The 8,892-nt window shown below is 39.8% G+C and overlaps 1 non-coding gene across 1 annotated transcript; it reads right to left on the reverse strand.

Moving 5' to 3' along the window:
• Positions 1-8,114: 8,114 nt before the first annotated feature.
• Positions 8,115-8,262, reverse strand: LOC131751728 (small nucleolar RNA SNORA79). The gene has a single exon (XR_009334291.1). It is a non-coding gene; the product is annotated as a small nucleolar RNA SNORA79 (small nucleolar RNA).
• Between the last annotated feature and the right edge of the window lie 630 nt (positions 8,263-8,892).

An 8,892-nucleotide genomic window follows, 5' to 3' on the forward strand; every position in this document is an offset into this window, starting at 1 on the left:
ATACCATAACGACAACAAAAACAAAGTTTGCATGTGTAAGTTGCTCTCAGTTCGTGTGCTTTCACATGGTTGATGATCTTTGATCCAATACTCACTATTATTTGGAGAAGGTAGTCGCTGAGTACTCTTACCCTCATTTTCCAAAGGAAGAAATTGAGGGTGAAGTGGGCCATGTGTCTCACTGGATACCACACAGCCAGAAGGTGGTGCAGCTAGGACTGATTCCTGGGACTCTGACTCTGACCCAGTAAGGAAGGGCCCATTTAAAAGAAACATTTGTAACTGTTTTATACCCATTCTTTTAAAAGTGCAATTGATTATTTTTCCCCCTGAGATTATAGTTAGAATTCTTGGGACTTCCCTGGTGGTGCAGTGGTTAAGAATCCACCTTCCAATGCAGGGGACATGGGTTCCATCCCTGGTAGGGGAACTAAGATCCCCCATGCAGCCTGCACACCGCAACTACTGAGCCCACGTGCTCTGGAGCCTGAGTGCCACAACAAGAGAGAAGCCCACACACCACAACCAAGAGCCCACACGCCGCAAGGAAAGATCCAGCATGCCGCAACTAAGACTGATGCAGCCATAAATAAATAGATAGATAGATAGATAGATAGATAAGAGTCAGAGGAGGAAAGAGGTGATCTTAAAAAAAAAAAAGTTCTTGCTAAAATCCAGGACAAAAAGATCCACAAGCACTTCTGAAGCTAATACTGTCTTTCCACAGCAGCTAAATTTTTGCCATCTTGCTTGGCAGGTGTTAGGGATACTGACTGTAAGAAGGCTTTTTAAATGAGATGTCAACCTGGACATCCCAGACACTTTTGATCTATAAAACCACTGTGCATATATGTTTTTTATGATTATTTTTCACAAACAGGGTTGTTAACCCTAATGCCCTGGCTAGTTTCCAGATAAAGGATTACAATTTGCCTTGCTAAAAACGTTCCCTGCTGCTTTAATTAGATATGGTATTTTCCCCTCCCTTTTCGGCACAGTCTGGTTTGCTCTGTCCTGTCAACCAGCTGCTATCACTCACTCTAGGAAGATGAAATAATTCTTCTAATATCAAGAGACAAAATGATAGCCCCAAAGCTGGATTTCAAAACAATATATAAACTTAAATGACTGATGGATAATATTTTAAAATTAAACCATAGAATCCATTCCCATAGAATAGGAACAGAGCTTTGAAGATTATCCCTTTAAGCTGGATCAGAGAGAGGCCACATTTCCAGGAAACCAGAACACCAAATTAATTTAGCCAACTCTGCTTTTAAAAATCTACCCAATTCTGGCAAAAGGAAAAGCATAGAAAGAAAGAAAGAAGGAAAAGAGAGAAAGGGAGAATATCAAACCAATTGATTTTTGTAAAAAGGTTTACTCAGTTGTTTTGCTATTATGTGTGCATAGTAAGAAAGGTCAGCATATTCCTATTTATTACCATGATGGCAAATAATTCTAGACCCTCTACTAACATCCTAAACTTGACAAGGAAGCATTTATTTAGCTAAGTGAAAATCATTTAAACCAAGGACCCAGAAAGCAAAGAAAAAAATAAAAGGAAAAGGAATGTTCCACACCTTGGAAGTTGATTCGTGAAGAAAAATTAAATATTCATAATGTGTGACTGTAAAACAGTTTTCATGGGATTATGTGGGAAAGGCTATATCCCATATGGTGTTTCCAGACTGCATCCCAGAGAGCTGCCATAAGGTGAGAGCTGGCGTGACAGAGGCGACGTCCATCTGCATTTGGAGATGCTGCCCCTGACAGAGCAGATCTCCATATCTGGACCTGGCTCAAAAGCTGGATGGTCTGCTTCGAGCCCACGCAACGACTGTCCTTTGCTTTACATGTGAGATTGCTGTGTGTGCTCTGCCTCACAGATAACGCAAATAAGTGCCTCCCCACCAAAAGTAATTCCCATTTTGGGTTGCTTCCTGTATACATACATTTCTATGGATTCCTTTCATTCATACTGCTTCTGAATCTCACAGTTCACAGGCTTCTCCCTCTTTTTCTGTTTCACTGACCCATTTTCTCCCTTTCATTCCTAATGAACCACAAAACTGGAATTTGAAAGTGGCAAGTACCATTCTTCAGGTCCTTAATACACTCATTTAGGAAGTTAAAAGTCTGAACATTTGCATAATAAATCCATGGAGTTTCGATGACAAACATAACAACATGGTATATTTATGGCATAGCACATGCAGCCCATCTTGAATGCCTATATTCAGAGAGGTTATCAGGCCCAGCAATATGGAGTGGTGGGGATTGTGGAAAACTGAAGGGCTCATTTCCTGTATAAAAGGGGTAGCTTCTAATCAACATCACATTTGATTTGTGAATTATAGTAACTAATTAAAAAATTTTTTTTAATTCCATCAAGGTCAAGCTAAACGTAGGTATGTCCACTGGCTTATGTATTTATATTCTCAGGAGAATGGTTGCAATGTTATACTGATATTAAATTAAGCTCAATGAAACAACAAGGCTTTACTGATTAACACAGGGAACAATGTTCGATATCTTATAAGAACACATAATGGAAAATAATCTGAAAAAATATATATATATATACACATATATATAACTGAATCACTTTGCTGTACACCCGAAACTAACACAGTATTGTAAATCAACTATACTCCAATAAAAAAATTAAGTTCACTGAAAGGCTAAACTAGAAAACAGTCTCAGTTGTTCAGAGATGAGAGGTTGGTTTTCCTAGTCATCCAACGTACGCAGTATTTCCCCTCACTAGTGGTCCTGTGAAGGTGACTGACACATCATATGAAGGACAAATCAGATTACTTCCAAATCTAAGGTAGGAATCTAAGACTAGGGACTTTCCCGACCACACCAAGATGTTCTTTTCCTCATTACTGTACTTCATTCGCTTCTGAAAGAATTCTTTTTAAGTGTCTGGTTAAAGCAGAAAATGAGACATTTATGGAACTGCAAAATAAATAATTCAGTAATGCATTAAAAAAATACAGAATCCAAATCAATAAGAATAACTGTGGTTGGTAACACCAGGGTGGCTAGCAGGAGACCTGATTTCTTGGCTTTTACCAGATCCGTGTCCTTGGACGACCCATTTAACATGTGTTGACCTTGTATAAAATAAGATAGTTGAAGAGTGAAGTGAGTCAGAAAGAGAAAAACAAATACTGTATGGTAACACATATATATGGAATCTAAAAACAAAAAAAGGTTATGAAGAACCTAGGGGCAGGACAGGAATAAAGACACAGACATAGAGAATGGACTTGAGGGCACAGGGAGGGGGAAGGGTAAGCTGGGACGAAGTGAGAGAGTGGCATGGACATATATACACTACCAAATGTAAAATAGCTAGTGGGAAACAGTTGCATTGCACAGGGAGATCAGCTCCACCTAGAGGGGTGGGATAGGGAGGGTAAGAGGGAGACGCAAGAGGGAGGGGATATGGGGATATATGTATACATAGAGCTGATTCACTTTGTCATACAGCAGAAACTAACGCACCATTGTAAAGCAGTTATACTCCAATTAAGATGTTAAAAAAAAATAAGGTAGTTGAACTATATCAGTCTAGTCAAAGGTCCAGGTCAATCTTACGTTAACAGCAGACTCATTCATCAAATGAATTTGCCTATAGAACCCACTAACAGAACAGATACAAGTGGAGTAGCTTGCATGGAAAAATGTAAGGCCTTTGATGTCCTGTTGAAATTACAGCAAGGTCTCCTCCAAGCCCATTTTGAAGCCACTGGACAAAATTTTCTCTAAGTTCCTTTCTACCATTGAAATTCAGATTATCGATTTACTAGAGATACATTAAATTCTACCCACCATGAAATTAAAATGACCTTTTTTGCTCAAAATAAAATTCTTCCACAACTTCATTATCAATATTAACAATCCCCTATTAATTGCCCATTGTATACTAAAAATTGTCCTTGCCTTCAAGAAGCAATATAGGGACTTCCCTGGTGGCACGGTGGTTAAGAATCTGCCTGCCAATGCAGGGAACACAGGTTCGAGCCCAGGAAGATCCCACATGCTGCAGAGCAACTAAACTTGTGCACCGCAACTACCGAGCCTGCGCTCTAGAGCCCGTGAGCCACAACTACTGAGCCCACGAGCCATGACTACTGAGCCTGCATGCCACAACTACTGAAGCCCATGAACCTAGAGCCCGTGTTCCACAACAAGAGAAGCCACCGCAATGAGAAGCCCTTGCACTGCAACAAGGAGTAACCTCCACTCGCTGCAACTAGAGAAAGCTCGTGTGCAACAATGAAGACCCAACATAGCCAAAAATAATAAATAAAAATTAAAACAAGAAGCAATATATTTGTGAAGATGAGATTTTAGTATGAAGTGAAAATCTATCTTTATAAACCAATTAATAAGAATAAATAAACTTTACAAATAATAATTGTATTACATATATTACATGGCTTATCTGGTAATAAACGAGGTCACCTTTATTTTATGGTCCAAATGACATTGACTCCAAGGCCTAATTCCATAACATCCTCTAATTATTGCTGGGACTCTCCAAGGGTTACTTCACTTGTGCTCACAAAAGTCTGTCTGCTGGAATCAGCCTTCACCCTCAGCCAATAACTAACTGCTGTGATCTTTCTCTGTGGTTACTTCACTTGTGCTCACAAAAGTCTGTCTGCTGGAATCAGCCTTCATCCTCAGCCAATAACTAACTGCTGTGATCTTTCTCTGTGGCTACAGTTCCCTCTGCCAATGTCAACTGTTCTCCAAAGGGCCTGTTTGTTAGCCTGCTGCTGATTCTCCTCAGGAGACAGCAGTCTTGTGGATGCTCCAAAAGTCCCTCCTCCTTGAGCTACGGCAGCTCCAGTTGCCGTGGAAATGAGGAGAGAAGCCTTCCCTTCCCAGGAACACGCAAGCCCATCTGTTCAGTTGATCTTCAAAGCATCACCCTGCATTTCCAGAATCCTGAAATGATGCTTAAGAGCTGGCACTCGGATTCTTCACCCTTGTTCTTGTGATATAAACTCTCAGCTCAACTCTCAGTAATTTAACACCTGCGTTTAAGTAAATTATGCTTTCAGAGAGTTCCCTCAATACTGGAAGGACATCTTTATTTATGGAGTGAAAGGTGCATTTTGAAGATTTTCTTAGTGTGTCATTCAGGATGACACACTAGGCTAGGATATATCTTGCATATTCAGAATATGCAGGAACAACAAACAACCCCTAAATCTTAGTGACTTAAAAATCAAGATTAATTTCTTGCTCCTGTTGTCTACTAATCATGAGTGAGCTATATGAGTCATGAGTTGATGGACTCCAGCTCACCGAGGAGAGGTGACTTGGTGATTTGATGGGCTCTTTTCTATATCATCCTCTAGAACCAGACTGAGGTTTCAGCCACTATTGGTTATATTGCTGGTTGCTAAGGCAGCAGGAAGTATTCGGAAAATCACCCATTGACTCGATGCTTACAACCAGGAGTATCACATGTCACTTAAATTCTCAGTTCATTGGCCAAAGTAAATCATGTGCCCACTCCTAACTTCCAAAGAACAGTGTGGTCTTACCATATGTCCCAACATTTGACTAAAACTGATGATTACTACACCCCAAAACAATCTTCCACAAAAGTTAATTGGAATCTCTACCTCTAAAGATAGAAAACCACTTGCAATTCTTTTTTTTTTTTTTTTTTTGCGGTATGCGGGCCTCTCACTGTTGTGGCCTCTCCCGTTGCGGAGCACAGGCTCCGGACGCGCAGGCCTAGCGGCCATGGCTCACGGGCTTAGTTGCTCCGCGGCATGTGGGATCCTCCCGGACCAGGGCACGAACCCGCGTCTCCTGCATCGGCAGGAGGATTCTCAACCACTGCGCCACCAGGGAAGCCCCCACTTGCAATTCTAAAGGCCATATTCTTCACCCACCTTCTACCTCTCAATATTCCAAAAATCTCAAGAATCAACATTACCTAGCAACTTGACTTATGGTTGTTAAAACAGTTCAGAGGGAAGAGTGGCCATTGACACGGGGCAAGTTAAGGAAAAGAGAAAGAATATGAATTGGAACTTGAAGGAGAGGATTTAGATTTTTTAAAAGGAAATGAAAAAAATATGGTGGAAATCACAGACATGAAATCACAGACAAGAGAGCGTGGGGTGCCATGAGGAGAGAGTTTGCTTCGCTTTCTAGTATATACTTTGTCGTACAGTAATCAGCAACCTAAGTCTGGAGTGGCAGTTTGGAAACAGATTGTGGAAGGCGACGATTAAGAATTTGGTCTTTGTTCTACAGAAAGTGGGAGCCATTAAAGATTTAGAGACGAGGTGATGATTGCAATGCGAGAAGAAAAATCTGTTCGTGGAGAAGTTGATGGATTAGAAGAGGGAAGCCTGAGAGAAGAAACGAATTGGCCCACTACTGCCGTCATCAAGGGCTGGGCAAGGGCGGTGACGGCAGGAATGGTGGGAAAAAACGGCCAGAGAAAATTGACAGAGGAAGATTTTAATAGGATTGGTTGTATGACTAAAGGAAAGGAGAAGGGGAGAGTAACCAGGTCCGCGCGTACTTACTCTTCTGGTTAACACTGCCAGGATTGACAGCAATCTCTCAATACACTCTGTGTGTGTGTGTGTGTGTGTGTGTGTGTGTGTGTGTGTGAGTGAGAGAGAGAGAGAGAGAGACAGAGACAGAGACAGAGACAGAGACAGAGAGAGAGAGAGAGAGAGAGAGAGAGAGTTGGGGGAGGAACGGCGGTGAGGGGGAATGGATGTCTGTAGATACCTCATAAGACTTTCTTTTTCATCTAGCTGCATGCATTAACTTGGCCCTAGGTACCATTAAGAGAGATTCAGTGTCCAATAAACTGGGTAGTGTTATATGATGGGTGCCTACTATTTTTAGGATAAATGGTGATTTTGCTTGTTAAAAGCATATACTGTTGAACTAGTAGGACCATTTTGTGATTTCAGTGTTTTACTCTTAAAAATCCTTCTCTTGGACTTTGCAATCCAAATTGCCCTAAAACACATACTAGGTTTGGCTTTTCAGTTAATTGGTGCAACAAGCTCTTCTTGACGAGTTCAAATCATACCTTCGAACATTTTTATCCCCCTACACAGCCCCTCGATCAGACTTCCCTTGTAGAATCAGAGTCTGTGCCTTAAGTTTTACCATATTTTGTCTACTAACACATTTCCAGCAACATAATATTAATATTTGTAAATATTTTCTTTTAGCTTATTCAAGAGGTTTTGCTCATGGCGTTTTTCCAACTGACTGATTCAAAGGATCCCCAGGGCCAGCTGTAATTTCTCCAAGTGACTGTACTTTTGTACTCCATCCTCTGCATCTGGCAACTTTGGGCTATAGCAAGTATTGCTGTTCATATAGGATTCAAAATATGTGTTTTATTCCCAGTCTTCCTCTCTTTCCCTAAGAGCTGCCCACAGAAATAGAGACACAGATGTAGAGAACAAACGTTTGGACACCAAAGGGGGAAAGTGGGGTGGGGTGGGATGAATTGGGAGATTGGGATTGACATGTATACACTAATATGTATAAAACAGATAACTTAATAAGAACCTGCTATATAAAAAATAAATAAATAAAATAAAATAAAATAAAAGGGGTGCCCACAGTCTGTGCTGCCAGCTATAAAACACTACTCAATATTTGTATTTTATATCTAAGGACTTGAGCTATAGTGCTAGTTCACAGTGGATGGAGACCATCACCAAGTTACTGAAGACATTTTTATCTGTAACTTTATTAAAGCCACTGCTGTGTCCAAGTCAATTATTTATAAGAAAAAAGATAATTTTTTAAATCTCCTATGCTTTATTCTAGATATTGGGTTAATTTTATTTTATTTTTATTTTTTGGAATTTTAGAATTTTATTTTATTTATATTTTTATACAGCAGGTTCTTATTAGTTATCCATTTTATACATATTAGTGTATATATGTCAATCCCAATCTCCCAGTTCATCCCACCACCGCCAACCCCCCGCCACTTTGCCCCCTTGGTGTCCATACATTTGTTCTCTACATTCTGTGTCTCTATTGAAAGAAGATAATTTTTTAAAGTGGTTTTTCCTTTTTTTTTTTTCAATTGTTTGACCCTGCAAAAATCAGAAGGCACTAACGGACAGCCAACCCATCCCCATGGTGCCCTGAGTGAATACAAGTCAGCTTAGATATATGATGGACTAAAATCCCACTACTTAAGGCTCCAAGCATTGAGAGGAACAACCATCAAATAAAGTGGTGTTTTAAAGAATTCCAATATTTTCTTCTTAAAAATAAATTGTTTAATACACATCTATCACTGAAAGTCAACACCAAATCAAATTTTTTTAACATCTTTATTGGAGTATAATTGTTTTACAATGGTGTGTTAGTTTCTGTGGCATAACAAAGTGAATCAGCTATACATATACATATATCCCCATATCCCCTCCCTCTTGTGTCTCCCCCCAACCCTCCCTATCCCACCCCAAATCAATTCTTAATCATAATTGGAACTACAGTATACTGAAAACGGTATCATACTGATGTAAGAGTGCACTGATCATAAACAGCACTGAGAGTAAATAAATTATTATTCTCCAGAGTTTGGAGTCATATTTGCCCTGACTCCAGTGACTACAATTCTACCCACCACTCTTGGGTTCTCTTGCTTATAAGATGTCAAAGCACCATGTGACTTTAATAAAACAGTGTGGTGCAGCCATAATAATAGATAAATAGATCACTGGAATAGAAAATAGAGTCCAAAAAGACACGTCTATGAGAGAATTTGGTACATCATGAAGGAAAAGATGAATTATTCAATAAACAGAACACTTTGGGAGAAAAAAATCATTGTGATCTCACTTCAAACAATAT

This window comes from Kogia breviceps, chromosome 2 (genome assembly GCF_026419965.1).
Source record: "Kogia breviceps isolate mKogBre1 chromosome 2, mKogBre1 haplotype 1, whole genome shotgun sequence".
NCBI classification, from domain to species: domain Eukaryota; kingdom Metazoa; phylum Chordata; class Mammalia; order Artiodactyla; family Physeteridae; genus Kogia; species Kogia breviceps.